Raw genomic sequence first — 12,110 nt, forward strand, 5'->3', positions numbered from 1 at the left:
ATTCCCGTTCGTGGGAGCCCAGCTTTGCTGCAAGCCTTTAGCTTCCACCATGTTTTCTAGCCCAGGTAACGAGGAAGAAAACCAGTGAAAAGAGGACAAGACAAACTGCTCAGGGGGATGGGCCTCGTGGCATCTTCCTGAGAAGCGGGGCAGGCTGAATTTCAATCTAAAGAAACAGGGAAGGTGGAGCAAGCAAATGTCCTCGGCCCACCTGATTGCTCCTGGCAGCTCACCTTGGTGTGGGAATTTGTTTAGGGGCCCTGTTGGGAGGGCGGGAGAGGCCATGGGCACTTCTGCTCCCACCAGGGAGCCGGGCACAGCCGGGCCAGCGCCTCGGGGGATTCTGAGGCCTGCGCAGCTGCAGGGGTTTCTGTCAGGTCACAGCTGTTTTCTCAGAAGAGCCTTGTGGGGTCTGAGTCACACACACAGTGTGGCAGAGTGAGGGTGCCTGAGCTTGCTCAGAGCAGCACATCCTTGTGTGCTGGGGACAAGGGGACCCAGAACGCTGGAATTTAGTGACTTCAGGGGAGACAGCCAAGGGCAATAGCTCCAGCCTCTGAGCTTCAGGCTTGAGACACCGCACCAGGGAGCTCATATAACCTTTCAGGGTCTTTACTTGCAGTTTCCTCACTGGTCCATTTGTGTTCGGCTTGTAGAGACCAAGGTAGGCGCAAAGTGAAGTTAGGAAGAAAAATGAAAGGCTGCTGGGTGGCGGTGGCTGCCAAGCGTGGTAAACAGAACCCCACCCAGCAGACAAGATGGGGGCCGTGCCCCATTTCCACAAATAGGGGGCAGGAGGAGAAAACTGCACATTGGCTGGATTTTTTGCTTCTCAGTGCCACTTCCTTTGCCTCTGTGGAGACTGATATTTTAGCTATTTTAGATAAAGCTAATAGACAAAAGTTTTTCCAAGTATCCTAACCCAGAAACGAGGTACAGTAAGGCAAGGCGCGACTCAGAGAGGCCTCGACACCGAGGGCTGCGATGGTGCTTGTGCTGCCTGAGGGGACACCTCCACAGCCTCCCCGGAGGAAAGGCCGCTCATAGAATTTCAGTTAGGTCTTCTCTCTCTTCTTGCTCAGTTAAGTGACCCACTGCATACACCCCTTTTTAAATGTCTACTTTTTACTAAGCTGTTACATTTGCATTTCTTTGGAAATGCCCAGATTATTAGGATCAAAGCAAGTGATGACCTGGTCTGTCCACATGAGGAGGTCTCCCTGAGAGAGAATCTACCAAGATAGTCACCAGGGCTTGAAGCCAGAAGAACCTAAGATGGCGTGCCTAGTGGCATGGGCAGACTTGTGCCTGCAGAGAGCCCTCAGTGCCTCTAACTCCCTACTCTGCAGTAGCCAAGAATGCACCTGGCCGTCAGTGTGGTCTTTGTCTTTTATCAGTGAGGAGATGCAGCTCTGACATGCAGCCTTGGGAAATGCAAAGCTTCCAGGCTTGTGAGCGGCTCTGCTTTTAGGAAGGTGGCTGGACGTGGTAGAAAGAGCCAGGCTAATCTCAGGTGGTGTCCCAGTGCTGCCGCTTCCTAGCTGTGCAACCTTAGGCAAGTTACTTAACCTCTCTGGGCCTCAGTTTTCTCACCTCTAAAGAAAGACTTATAATACCTTCTTTGCAGAGATGTGACAATGAGAAGTAATGTAATGTGTCCAATACATAGTAGACAGCCAATAAGTAAAAATTGTATTTACTATTACTATTATTACATCTTGGACTGTCTTCTTGTTCTCAAAACCCAGAAACAGGAGATGGAAACCCATGGCTGGGATTCTTAATTTGCTTTCAATGTGTTATAAAGCAGCAGTGGGCATTTTTTCCATCTGTTGCAATCCAACTCATCCCTCTTCTGATTTCTGGGCACACCCATACCAGCACAGAAACATAGCAATGATCGCAGGAGTAGGCCCGATAGTGAACAAGGAGCAAAGCTCTGGCTGGTCATAGGATGACTGTTACACCCACCATTTTCATTTTTTAAAGATACTTACTCTGTAGGGGACTATTCTCCTGAAGTAAAAACATGTCTGAAAAAATATATGCAAGATGGGGGCTGTGCCCCATTTCCACAAATAGGGGGCAGGGAGATTGGCTGGATTTTTTTACTTCTCAGTGCCACTTACTTTGCCTCTGTGGAGACTGACATTTCAGCTATCTTAGATGAGGCTAATAGACAAAAGTGTTTCAAAGTATCACTTTGAAAGGAATTAGAAACAAAATCCACCCAGTCATCACTGGTCCGGGTGGCCACCTAGATCCTGAAGCCAAAGGGCTATTGCGGGTGCACAGTGACTGAGTATCTAAATGCAAACTTCTTGAACACTAAATCTTTGCTAAAATTGCTGGGAGGTGAATGTGAGGCAAGCTTTTAAGTGATACCAGTACAAATTTTTCACCAATGGCATTTTCACCATCAGATTGTTTCGCCCTCCAATCGCCTAGCTCTGCTCATCCAAATGAGCTATTTCATTTTTCAATTTTAGCATTTCTGAGGCTTACTAGCCTAGAGATCACATCTGCTGCTGCTAAGCATCCCTCAGAAACGGTCGTGGGGAGCTCTGGCTTAGGTGAATAACCACTGCTGTATTTAATTTTAAATTCTTTGTATTTTTGCTTTTGTTCTTTAAAAAAATACATGTAATTGTTATTGGATATACACTTTTCCAGTCAAAAGTATACCCAGCATTGTGTCTTGTGCTTTATTTAGAAGGGTCCAGTTGCCCTGAGGGAACTCTCTTAGGTTAGAGTTGTCCAAACACGCACTTTGGAAATTGTTTCTCCCAAGCCTTATTTATCTAAGGCTTAGGACCTTATATAGGTCAGATAATTGATTTAATAAATACCGGAAATAGTTCAAAATAAATTTCTTAGCTCTGCTTGGGCCAAGGCTAATTTTTATTAACACTAAAGTGATGGTGTTCATCACTTTGAACAAACATTCAATTTGGTTAAAAAAAAAAATTAAACCGGTCATTAGACCTGTTAATCAAAACAAAATGATCGCTTTAGTCAGCGCATGTACATAGTATGTCTTCCGGTCTAAAAAACAACTTTAAGATCCCTGAAAACAAAGACGCCCCTGTCACGCTCACAGCTCTACCCAGCACTTAGCATGGTACCTGGAGCAGAGTCAATGTGCAATAATTATCAATAAGAATTGTTGGATGCACTTTGGGAGGCCGAGACGGGTGGATCACCTGAGGTCAGGAATTTGAGACCAGCCTGGCCAATGTGGTGAAACCCCATCTCCACTAAAAAATGCAAAAAATTAACTGGGCATGGTGGCGCGTGCCTGTAGTCCCAACTACTTGGGAGGCTGAGGCAGGAGAATTGCTTGAACCCGGTAGGCGGAGGTTGCAGTGAGCCGAGATTGCACCACTGCACTCCAGCCTGGGCGACAGAGCAAGATTCCATCTCAAAAAATAAAATAAAATAAGAATTGTTTAATGAATTAAAAGGTGAGTGAATGAAGGAACTCTAGATGTTTTCATATGATTAAATTAACTTTAATGGTTTATTTGGTGGGTATATTGAATTGGCATTGTTTGGACCTTTCCTGTAGAGAACGTAGTATTAAACAATGTTATTTTAAAAACAAAACAAAAACCAGAAATTAAACCAGTGGAGGGGACAGGGCAGTTTGAGTGATTAGAATTATTTGAAATGAGTTGTAAGGATGGTTTAAGATAAAACCCTGCCATTATTAAAGTTTTCTGGTTGGACCATATGAAATTTCCACTATTTGTTTATTTCAGATCTACAAAAAGGATAACTTCATATGATTCAACTAACATTATAACTAAAAATAAAGAAATATGCTCATTTTTTCTGATTAGGCTTTAACACTGGAGAAAAGTGGAAAATAAGCAAGGCTAACACTGTTGGAGATTGTTAACTAATGAACTAAAAATAAACTAATGAAAGGCATCAAGTAGAAAAAGACTGGATTATAGTATAAATCACAGTATCCAATCACCCAGTTTCCTCAAAATATAGAAAGAAAAAAAGCAAGATACTTACTATTAGTCTGGTTTGATCCAGGTTACTAAATAAATATTTCAGGTAGCCAACATTTTTCTGTTCTCTTAGTTTGAGATATTTTAATAAAGATATAAAAATCACTGACGGAAGTTAAAATTTAATTAAAATTTTTTCAAAATTCCTAACAAGCCGGCCCAATAATATTGCATTCTCACTTCTTTATATTCCAATCCAACATTTTTTACAAGTATAAAAAATTTTACTATCTTTTTATAGTTATCATAAAAACATAAGTCATATCATAATCAAAACGTAAAACATCATAAAAAACAGTTTCAAGCGCTTTTTTTCTTAATATTTTATTGTAAGCATTGTTTTCATGTTTAGCCTTTGTGATTGTTTTTAATTGCTATGTAAGCTTCCATAGCATCCATGCATCGTATTTTCTTCACTATTTCCTTATTGTTGTACATTTGGACTATTTCTGATTTTTGTTATTTTAGCTAATCCTACAATAAAATCTTTACATATGTAGCTTTTGTTACTTTCTTGGGCAAATCCAGGAATGACATTTGAAAGAATAGGTTAAAGTAAAACAGCATTTTGCAGGATACTCTAGATTTCTGTTGAAAACAATCCCATCAAGGAAAGAAAATGTTTCTCTAACTCTCTGTGACCATCTCCAAGCCTTTGTGTCTTCTCTGGAGCAGGCACTATGGTGGAAGGAGAGGAGGCTCTGGAGCCAGAAGTCCTGAGCAGCCTTCCCCTCCCCACCTCAGAGCCCTGTTCTTCCTCTGTGAGATGGCGGCAATGGTGCCTCCTCACAAAGGGGACTGTGGAGTGGAGATCTGATTCGGAAGTGCCTAAACACAAAAGGCACTTGGAAAGCCAGAACTATTAGCATGCGTGCCTCAGTTTCCCAATCTGCAAAATAGAATATCATTTTCCCAATGCAATAATGGGGGAACGCTGGACTGACATGCTTTTTTTCTTCCTCTGTCATTGCATTGCAGCGTATACTTGGGCAGAAATTTCTCTCTAGGCTTTAGTTTTAGCATCTGAGATAAGAAATTATGAGAGGGTTGAACATCCCTTTTAGCTACAAAATGAATTGTGTTTGGTCTTGAAATTACAAAGTTTTAAAGAACACTTAATGACTCAGCCCCGATCCTTACCCCACCCCACAGGTATTGGCTCTCAGAATTCAGAGCCTGAACTTCCTTCTTCCTTGCCTCTCCAAATACTTCTTAAATCTGGGCTCTTACCTTATCATAATATTTTTAACGTTCTAAGTGGGAGCCTCTGCTGTGAAAAATCCAAGGACAAAGTCCATCCCTTCTGCTTGTGCGTCGGCTGTAGATTTACTGGGGGCCGTGCAAGGACTTCGGTTGGTGAGAATGGGCTTAAAGAGAAAGCAAATTACTGCCCGAAGCAGCCAAATTGCAGTGGTGAAAATGTTAGGCATTTGCACTGTCCACTTTGCTTGCCTGTTTTGATTTGTGCTACTCAGCAACTAATTTTCAGGCTCAAGGAGAAAAGAATAAATAGAAAGCATTAGAACAAAGACAAGCAGGACCCTTGCCAGTCCAGACTGCCGTTCTCTGAGTGCAGCCATCCCTTTATAGGGATGCGTTTCCATGCCTTTGTTTACTGGATCCTCATAACCATCCTATGGCAAGTAGCAGAAAAAGTAGCAGGATTTATCTCTTCTCATAAATGAAGAAAGTGAGGCTCATAGGTCTGGTGACTTGCCTACGAGCAGAACCAGGCCGCAAGCACGGTTTCTTGGGGCCCTTGTACAGGGTCTGCACCTCGAACAGTGTGCAGCCACTCGCCCAGGTCCGTGCACCATCATATACCCAAAGACTGGATTCTGAAGCCTGCTTCTAAAGGTATTCCCCTTACTAAGCACTTACTCTTTTCCTCTCAATTTTTACAGTAAAAAATAATTATTTTGATGCTGAATATTCTCATTTAATATACATTTTCTGCTGAGTATGAATATTAGGTTATTAATATAGAACTATATGTTTTTCTAGAACGTATGATCATGGTTCTAAATGGAGAACTTACATTTTCTCCAAATCTGATAAATCCATTGTTTCCATTTTACTCTCAGAAAATGTATCTATTTTGGAACTTCTTGAGAGGGATGGGCCTCAATTTGCAGTTCAATCCACTCCTGTGTGTGCAGGTATGCACCGCTCACCACCCCACCGTATGCAGAGGTTATAAGTAAAATGTAAATTAAATCATATTTGAGAGGTTTTGCCCTAAATAAATTGCCTGTAATTAATCTGCTTGGTAAGAGTGGATCTCCATATGGTGTGAAAGGTTTTATGTGCATGAGATTCTCTAAAAGAACAGCACATCATCACGCACAGACTCTGAATTGAAATTTGTTTTTTCACTAACTCCTCCAGGACTGGGAGAGTTATTTTTGAATGACAAATGTCTATAATCTATTCACAATTATTTATGTCACATTTTAGCCTGGGGTTCACCTGCAGGCTCGGCGCAGGTAGTGCAAATCTTTGTGCTGTTGACTGGAACAAAGCAAAAGATGGTTTTCTGGTGCTCAGAACAAATGCATGAAGCATTAAACAGCTGGAGATGTGAATATCTGAGACTCTTAGTGGGCCACCCCCAAAGCTGGCTGAGAGGAGGGTTGGGAAGAGGGGAAGTATTCAAGTGCTGCAGCAGGATGTCTGTGATGGGCTGTGGGTGCTGTTGCCTTTGCAAAGCCGTGGCAGGTGGGGAGGAGGGCTCAGAATGGAAACCAACATCGCCATTTAAGATGAACAAACCCCTACTCCCCTCTTTTGCTGTAGATACTAGAGTCTACTGTGTCTTCTTGTATTTTGCTAATTCCCCACCATGCAAAATTGTACTGGCTCCAAGACAGAATGCGAATGACAGCCCTCAGTTAGACCTGCCCTTTCGTCATCTGGGCTGGGCGTGATGGGAGAGAAGTATGATAGGGGGAAGAGTAGAAAAGACAGGCTGGGGGAGGGGGTAGAGGTTGCAACCTGTTCCCCTGGGTTGACTGGCCTGAGCTGCCTGCTGCAGGGAGAAGGCAGCTGAGCCAGGTGACCCATCACGTGAAGAGCCTGAGCCCAAGCCCCAGGGGTTGCAGGTCAGTGTGGGTGCTGGCAATGTGCACGCCAGCATGTATTTACCCATATGCTCTGGTGGTTGCAGGCGTCTGTGCCCCCTGTGGGCATATGCTGGCGCATGTGGTGCTGTGTGTTTGTAGGTGTGTCCTGACATGCATGTGCAGGTGTGCATGCGTTGGTGTGTGTGGTGCATTGTATGCTCACCTGTATGCTGATGGATGTGTGCCTGCATCTGCAGGGATGTGTTTTTATGTGCAGCAGTGAGTGATTTTGTATGTATGGTGTGTGTGCTTAGGAGGAGTTTGGTGGCAGCAGGACAGCTCCATAGAAGGAAGGGCAAACGTTACTTCAGCTCAGGGCTGGCAGTCTGGGTTCTGAGTAGGTGAGCAGAAAGGCAGAGATGTCACAGATCATGTTCCAGGGATTCTGCAGAGAAGGGAGACAAGAAAACCTCTGTCGGATCATGGAGAGGTGTGAGTGTCTTCTTCATAGCTGCACAGACTTTTCGGGTTGGTCTGGCCTGACTCCCGTCAGAGGTCTCTCATCTTCCGAGTAAGCCTGGGGTCTTTCCTTTTTTGTAGCTTCCTTCCTCTCAATTCTCCCAACTTAGAATGCAGACGCCACCCTATCCCCCACCTGCGGAAACCCTGTTCACCCCTTAATTCTAAGCCCAGATGTATGGGGATCTCCCAGACCCACTGTTGACATTGTTACCAGCGTTAAAGTGACACAAGCAGGTGGAAAATTGTTGTTCTCAGAATTCAGGGTTAAAAACCCAACAGAAATAGTTCCCTAGAGTGAGGCGTTCCCAGAGAAGAGACTCGGCAACCAGATAGTTTCAGGAACACTTATCTGTCAGCGGAAAATGTCAACAGCTCCCCAAATTCTCACCAGTTCTTCCCACAGTGTCCATCCTATGTATTTTGGCTAAAATAGGCAAACACGCATTTAATCTTCTTTTTTTTCACCCTCGGAATAGGTTGACAAACAATCCAATAAGGTGTTCCCAATGACCTACTTTGGATAATGATTTTTTTTCTTTTCTTTTTTTTTTTTTTTGAGACGGAGTTTCGCTCTTGTTGCTCAGGCTGGAGTGCAATGGCGCAATCTCGGCTCACCACAACCCCCATCCCGGGTTCAAGTGATTCTCCTGCCTCAGCCTCCTGAGTAGCTGGGATTACAGGCATGTGCCACCACGCCCGGCTAATTTTGTGTTTTTAGTAGAGACAGGGTTTCTCCATGTTGGTCAGGCTGGTCTCGAACTCCCGAACTCAAGTGATCCGCCTGCCTCGGCCTCCCAAAGTGCTGGGATTATAGGCGTGCGCCACCGCGCCCAGCCATGATTTTTAATATCTGATTATTTAAAACATCTGACAGGCCACTTGACTTACCAATTGAGTAAATATTTACCAAGCACCTCTCATGTGCCCCAAATCAAACCAACAGTCCTGCAGATGGTTGGCTCAACCAGCCCACTGGCCAGGCCAGTGTTTTGAAGATGAAGGTTAAATGATTGAGGGCCCATAAGCAAAAGAAAGTGTCTCTGGTCCCGGAAATCATGTTCTCAATTTTTGCAAAAAAGTCTAAATTTGTCTTCAGGCTCACTTCTTTATGGTCTCATCTAATTTTCATCATTGTGTGGGGCCTGTGCTAATTTCCATGCTGAGTTTAGTAGCAAAGGAAGCATATATGGGGGATACCACCCAGGACTTTTAAGTCAGCCGAGAGAGCTTCAGAAATTCCTCCTTTGATTTCCACAGAGTCGAGAGAAATCTTTGTCTTTTCTCCCACTTAACTATCAACACTTCAAAGCCCAGACCTACATAAAATACACAAATGCTTTCTGGACAAAATGAATCTTGTCCGTTTTCTTTGGGTTTCATTGGGAACAATAAAGATTGAGCTACAAAAGGTTGGCAAAGAGGATTATCCTTTTTCTTTCTATTAAACATAGAGGCTTCAAAAGAACAGCTCAGAAAGTCAAATAATTGTACCCACCATCGCTCACCCATCCATCTCCCTGCTGACCTGGCCTGTGAAATCCCCTTTAAAAACTTAGCCAGCTCTCACCTGCCCATTGCAAATGCTGTATTGTTAAATGTTCCCATCTATAATTCCATGAGGGAGGCTGCTATAAAGCAAACTCCTTCCATTTCAACGGAGCATCTCGTCGCGGAATAGCTCTTTGGGGTGGGAGTGGTGGGATGCCTCTAATTTTCAAAGCTTTGTAATCTCTTGTTGGAAAGGGAGCTACTTGGAAACCAGAAATGGGCTGTGAATAGAGTTATAGCCACAAGCTCTTGCAGTCCAAAGGGGCTGGTGGGGAGGACACTGAGGGTAAGATTTTGGAAGCCATTTTTGATCTTCATGACAATTTCTTGATTTTGTCGGTTTGAAAGACACATCTGTTAGTTTTTAGCTATGGCTGTAAACACAAAGTCTCAGACTTGAAGATGACCTAATTCCTCGTTTGGTTTCAGACGATAGCTTCCTCAGAAAATTCCTGTCAGCCATTTTGAAGAGCACAAAATGACTCCTATATGCCAAGAGATAGAGAGAATTTGCTATTTAGGGATTTTTTTTTTTTTTTTTTTTTTTTTTTTTTAAAGATAGGGTCTCCCTTCTTCACTCAGGCTGGAGTGCAGTGGTGTGATCACAGCTCACTGCAGCCTCGAAATCCTGGGCTCAAGCAATCCTACCACTTCAGCCTCCTGAGCCGTTGGAACCATAGAGGTGCACCACCATGCCTGACTAATTTTTTTCTTTTTTTGTAGATACAGGCTCTCACTACGTTGCCCTGGCTGGCCTTGGAAACTCCTGGGCTTGTATAATCCTCCAGCCTTGGCCTCCCAAAGTGCTGGGATTACAGGAATAAGCCACCACGCTGGCCTATTTAGAGATTTTTAAATTTGGAGTTGAACATTTAATAGCAGCATTCAAGCCTGGAATAAATTTCAGTTAAGAAAGAAAACAATAGAAATCTAACCTTCTAATTGGCCAACCATCTAAAATTCTGTGTGGAATGATCAACAAAGGAAGACAGTATTGAGTTGCTGGGTCCTGTCTACGGGGTCAGAAAAGAGGCCTGGTTCACCTGGCTCTCCATGTTTTCCCTGTAGAGTCCTTCAAACCCATTGTCTTTCTCCACCAACTTTGACCCTGGGTCATCATCTCTCTCTCTCCAATCACCATTCCTTCTCTTTGAAGGTTTAAAAAAAAAAAAATTCAGGCCAGGCGCGGTGGCTTACACCTGTAATCCCAGAACTTTGGGAGGCCAAGGCAGGTGGATCACCCAGGGTCCGGAGTTTGAGATCAGCCTGGCCAACATGGCAAAACCACGTCTCTACTAAAAATACAAAAACAAAAACAAACAAAAAAATTAGCCGGGCGTGGTGGTGTGCTCCTGTAGTCTCAGCTACTCAGGAGGCTGAGGCAGGAGAATCACTTGAACCTGGGATGCAGGGGTTGCCGTGAGCCAAGATCACACCATTGCACTCCAGCCTGGGCAACAGAGCAAGACTCCATCTCAAAAAAAAAAAAAAAAAAAAAAAAAAAATCAGAGGGAACGTACAATAAGCCATATTTAATGGAGTTCTGAATTATGTAAATTTGAAAAAAATGCAATCTAAAAAATTCGTAAGTTCTCACTGTTTGTAATATTCAAGATAATGTAAGATTTTACATTTATTCCTATGAGAAATTAATCAGAATTTTGCAAAGTCTTTAGGAATGCATCCCTCATGTAAAGTGTAGCTACTTTGTAGTCAGAAGTGGCTTGTGGCAATATCATGATTAGGCTGGGGTAGGGGTTAGGGGTGCTGCCACTTAGTTCTACCTTCAGTGATAAGAAGAGTAGACGGCAAGCCTCGGCAACATAGCAAAAACCTGTCTCTTCTAAAATACAAAAAAAAAAAAAAAAAGAGAGAGAGAGAGAAAATATTTGCTGGGCACGGTGACACACACCTGTAGTCTCAGCTATTTGGGAGGTTGAGGTGGGAGAATCGCTTGAGCCTGGGAGGCGGAGGTTGCAGTGAGCTGTGATAATACTACTGCACTTTAGCCTGGACAACAGAGTGAGAGAAAAAGAAAGGGAAGGGGAGGGGAGGGGAGGGGGATGAGAAAGAAAAAAGAAAAGAAAAGAAAAGAAAGATGGCGTCTCTCTGGGAAGATTTTCTGTGACCAGAGTGGGACTGGGCTGGTATGTCAGAATCTTGAAATATTTGACCTGGAAAATATTATAGATACCTTCAAGTTCCACTTCTGGATTGTACCAGGGGAGAAATGATGGCCCTAGAGAAAAATAATACAGAACAAGAAATTGCCATGTCATAAGCAAATGGCAAATTCAGCCCTTAAACCCAGGACTTTTGATTCTTGCTCTAGCTGCCTGTCCTCTGGGCCGACAAGCTGCCCTGTTATAAGTAAATGGCGCTTCTGGAGCCAGCCACTTGGGTCTCAGGTGTGTGTGGTGAGACCCCACACTAGAATGACAGCCACAAAAGAGCTGCAGGTGGCTGGGCCACCTTAGCTCATCCTGTCCATGAAGGGGATGGCCTTCAACTGTTTCAGGGGGTACAAAAAGGCATTGGATCATCCCTACAGTGAGGAAACCCCTCCCCGCTCCCCCTACTAGGTAGCTGTCAATGCTGCTGAGAAGCCTAACTTGGTCTGCCTCCACTCTAGCTTCTGCAGGCCAAGTGGCCATTGTTGTTAGATTTTTTTGCCCTGTTGTGCCATAGGCCCTGACCTGCCTACCTACCGGGCAATAGGCTGCCGGAGGGCGAAGGGCAGCCCTTGTGCCTTGCCCCACATGAGCTGCACTCATGCTGCCTTCCAGAGAAGATGAATTTAGCCTTCTACCTGAATCCTTTCAGAAACGAAGCAGGCAGGCAGGCAGGCAGCAAGAAAGCTATAGACACACACATACATGCAAACACATACAAGTAAATATAGCCAGAGTGCTTTTAGTCTATAAAGATGTTCAGTAAAAGTTTAATGAGTGAAGAA

At 43.9% G+C, this 12,110-nt stretch overlaps 1 protein-coding gene across 2 annotated transcripts in view; it reads left to right on the plus strand.

Annotated features, from left to right (window-relative positions):
* CD247 (CD247 molecule) overlaps positions 1-12,110 on the plus strand; it is an 87,454-nt gene that overhangs the window by 991 nt on the left and 74,353 nt on the right. The gene's annotated exons all lie outside the window — the stretch shown is intronic.

Source organism: Pongo pygmaeus, chromosome 1 (genome assembly GCF_028885625.2).
Source record: "Pongo pygmaeus isolate AG05252 chromosome 1, NHGRI_mPonPyg2-v2.0_pri, whole genome shotgun sequence".
NCBI lineage: Eukaryota > Metazoa > Chordata > Mammalia > Primates > Hominidae > Pongo > Pongo pygmaeus.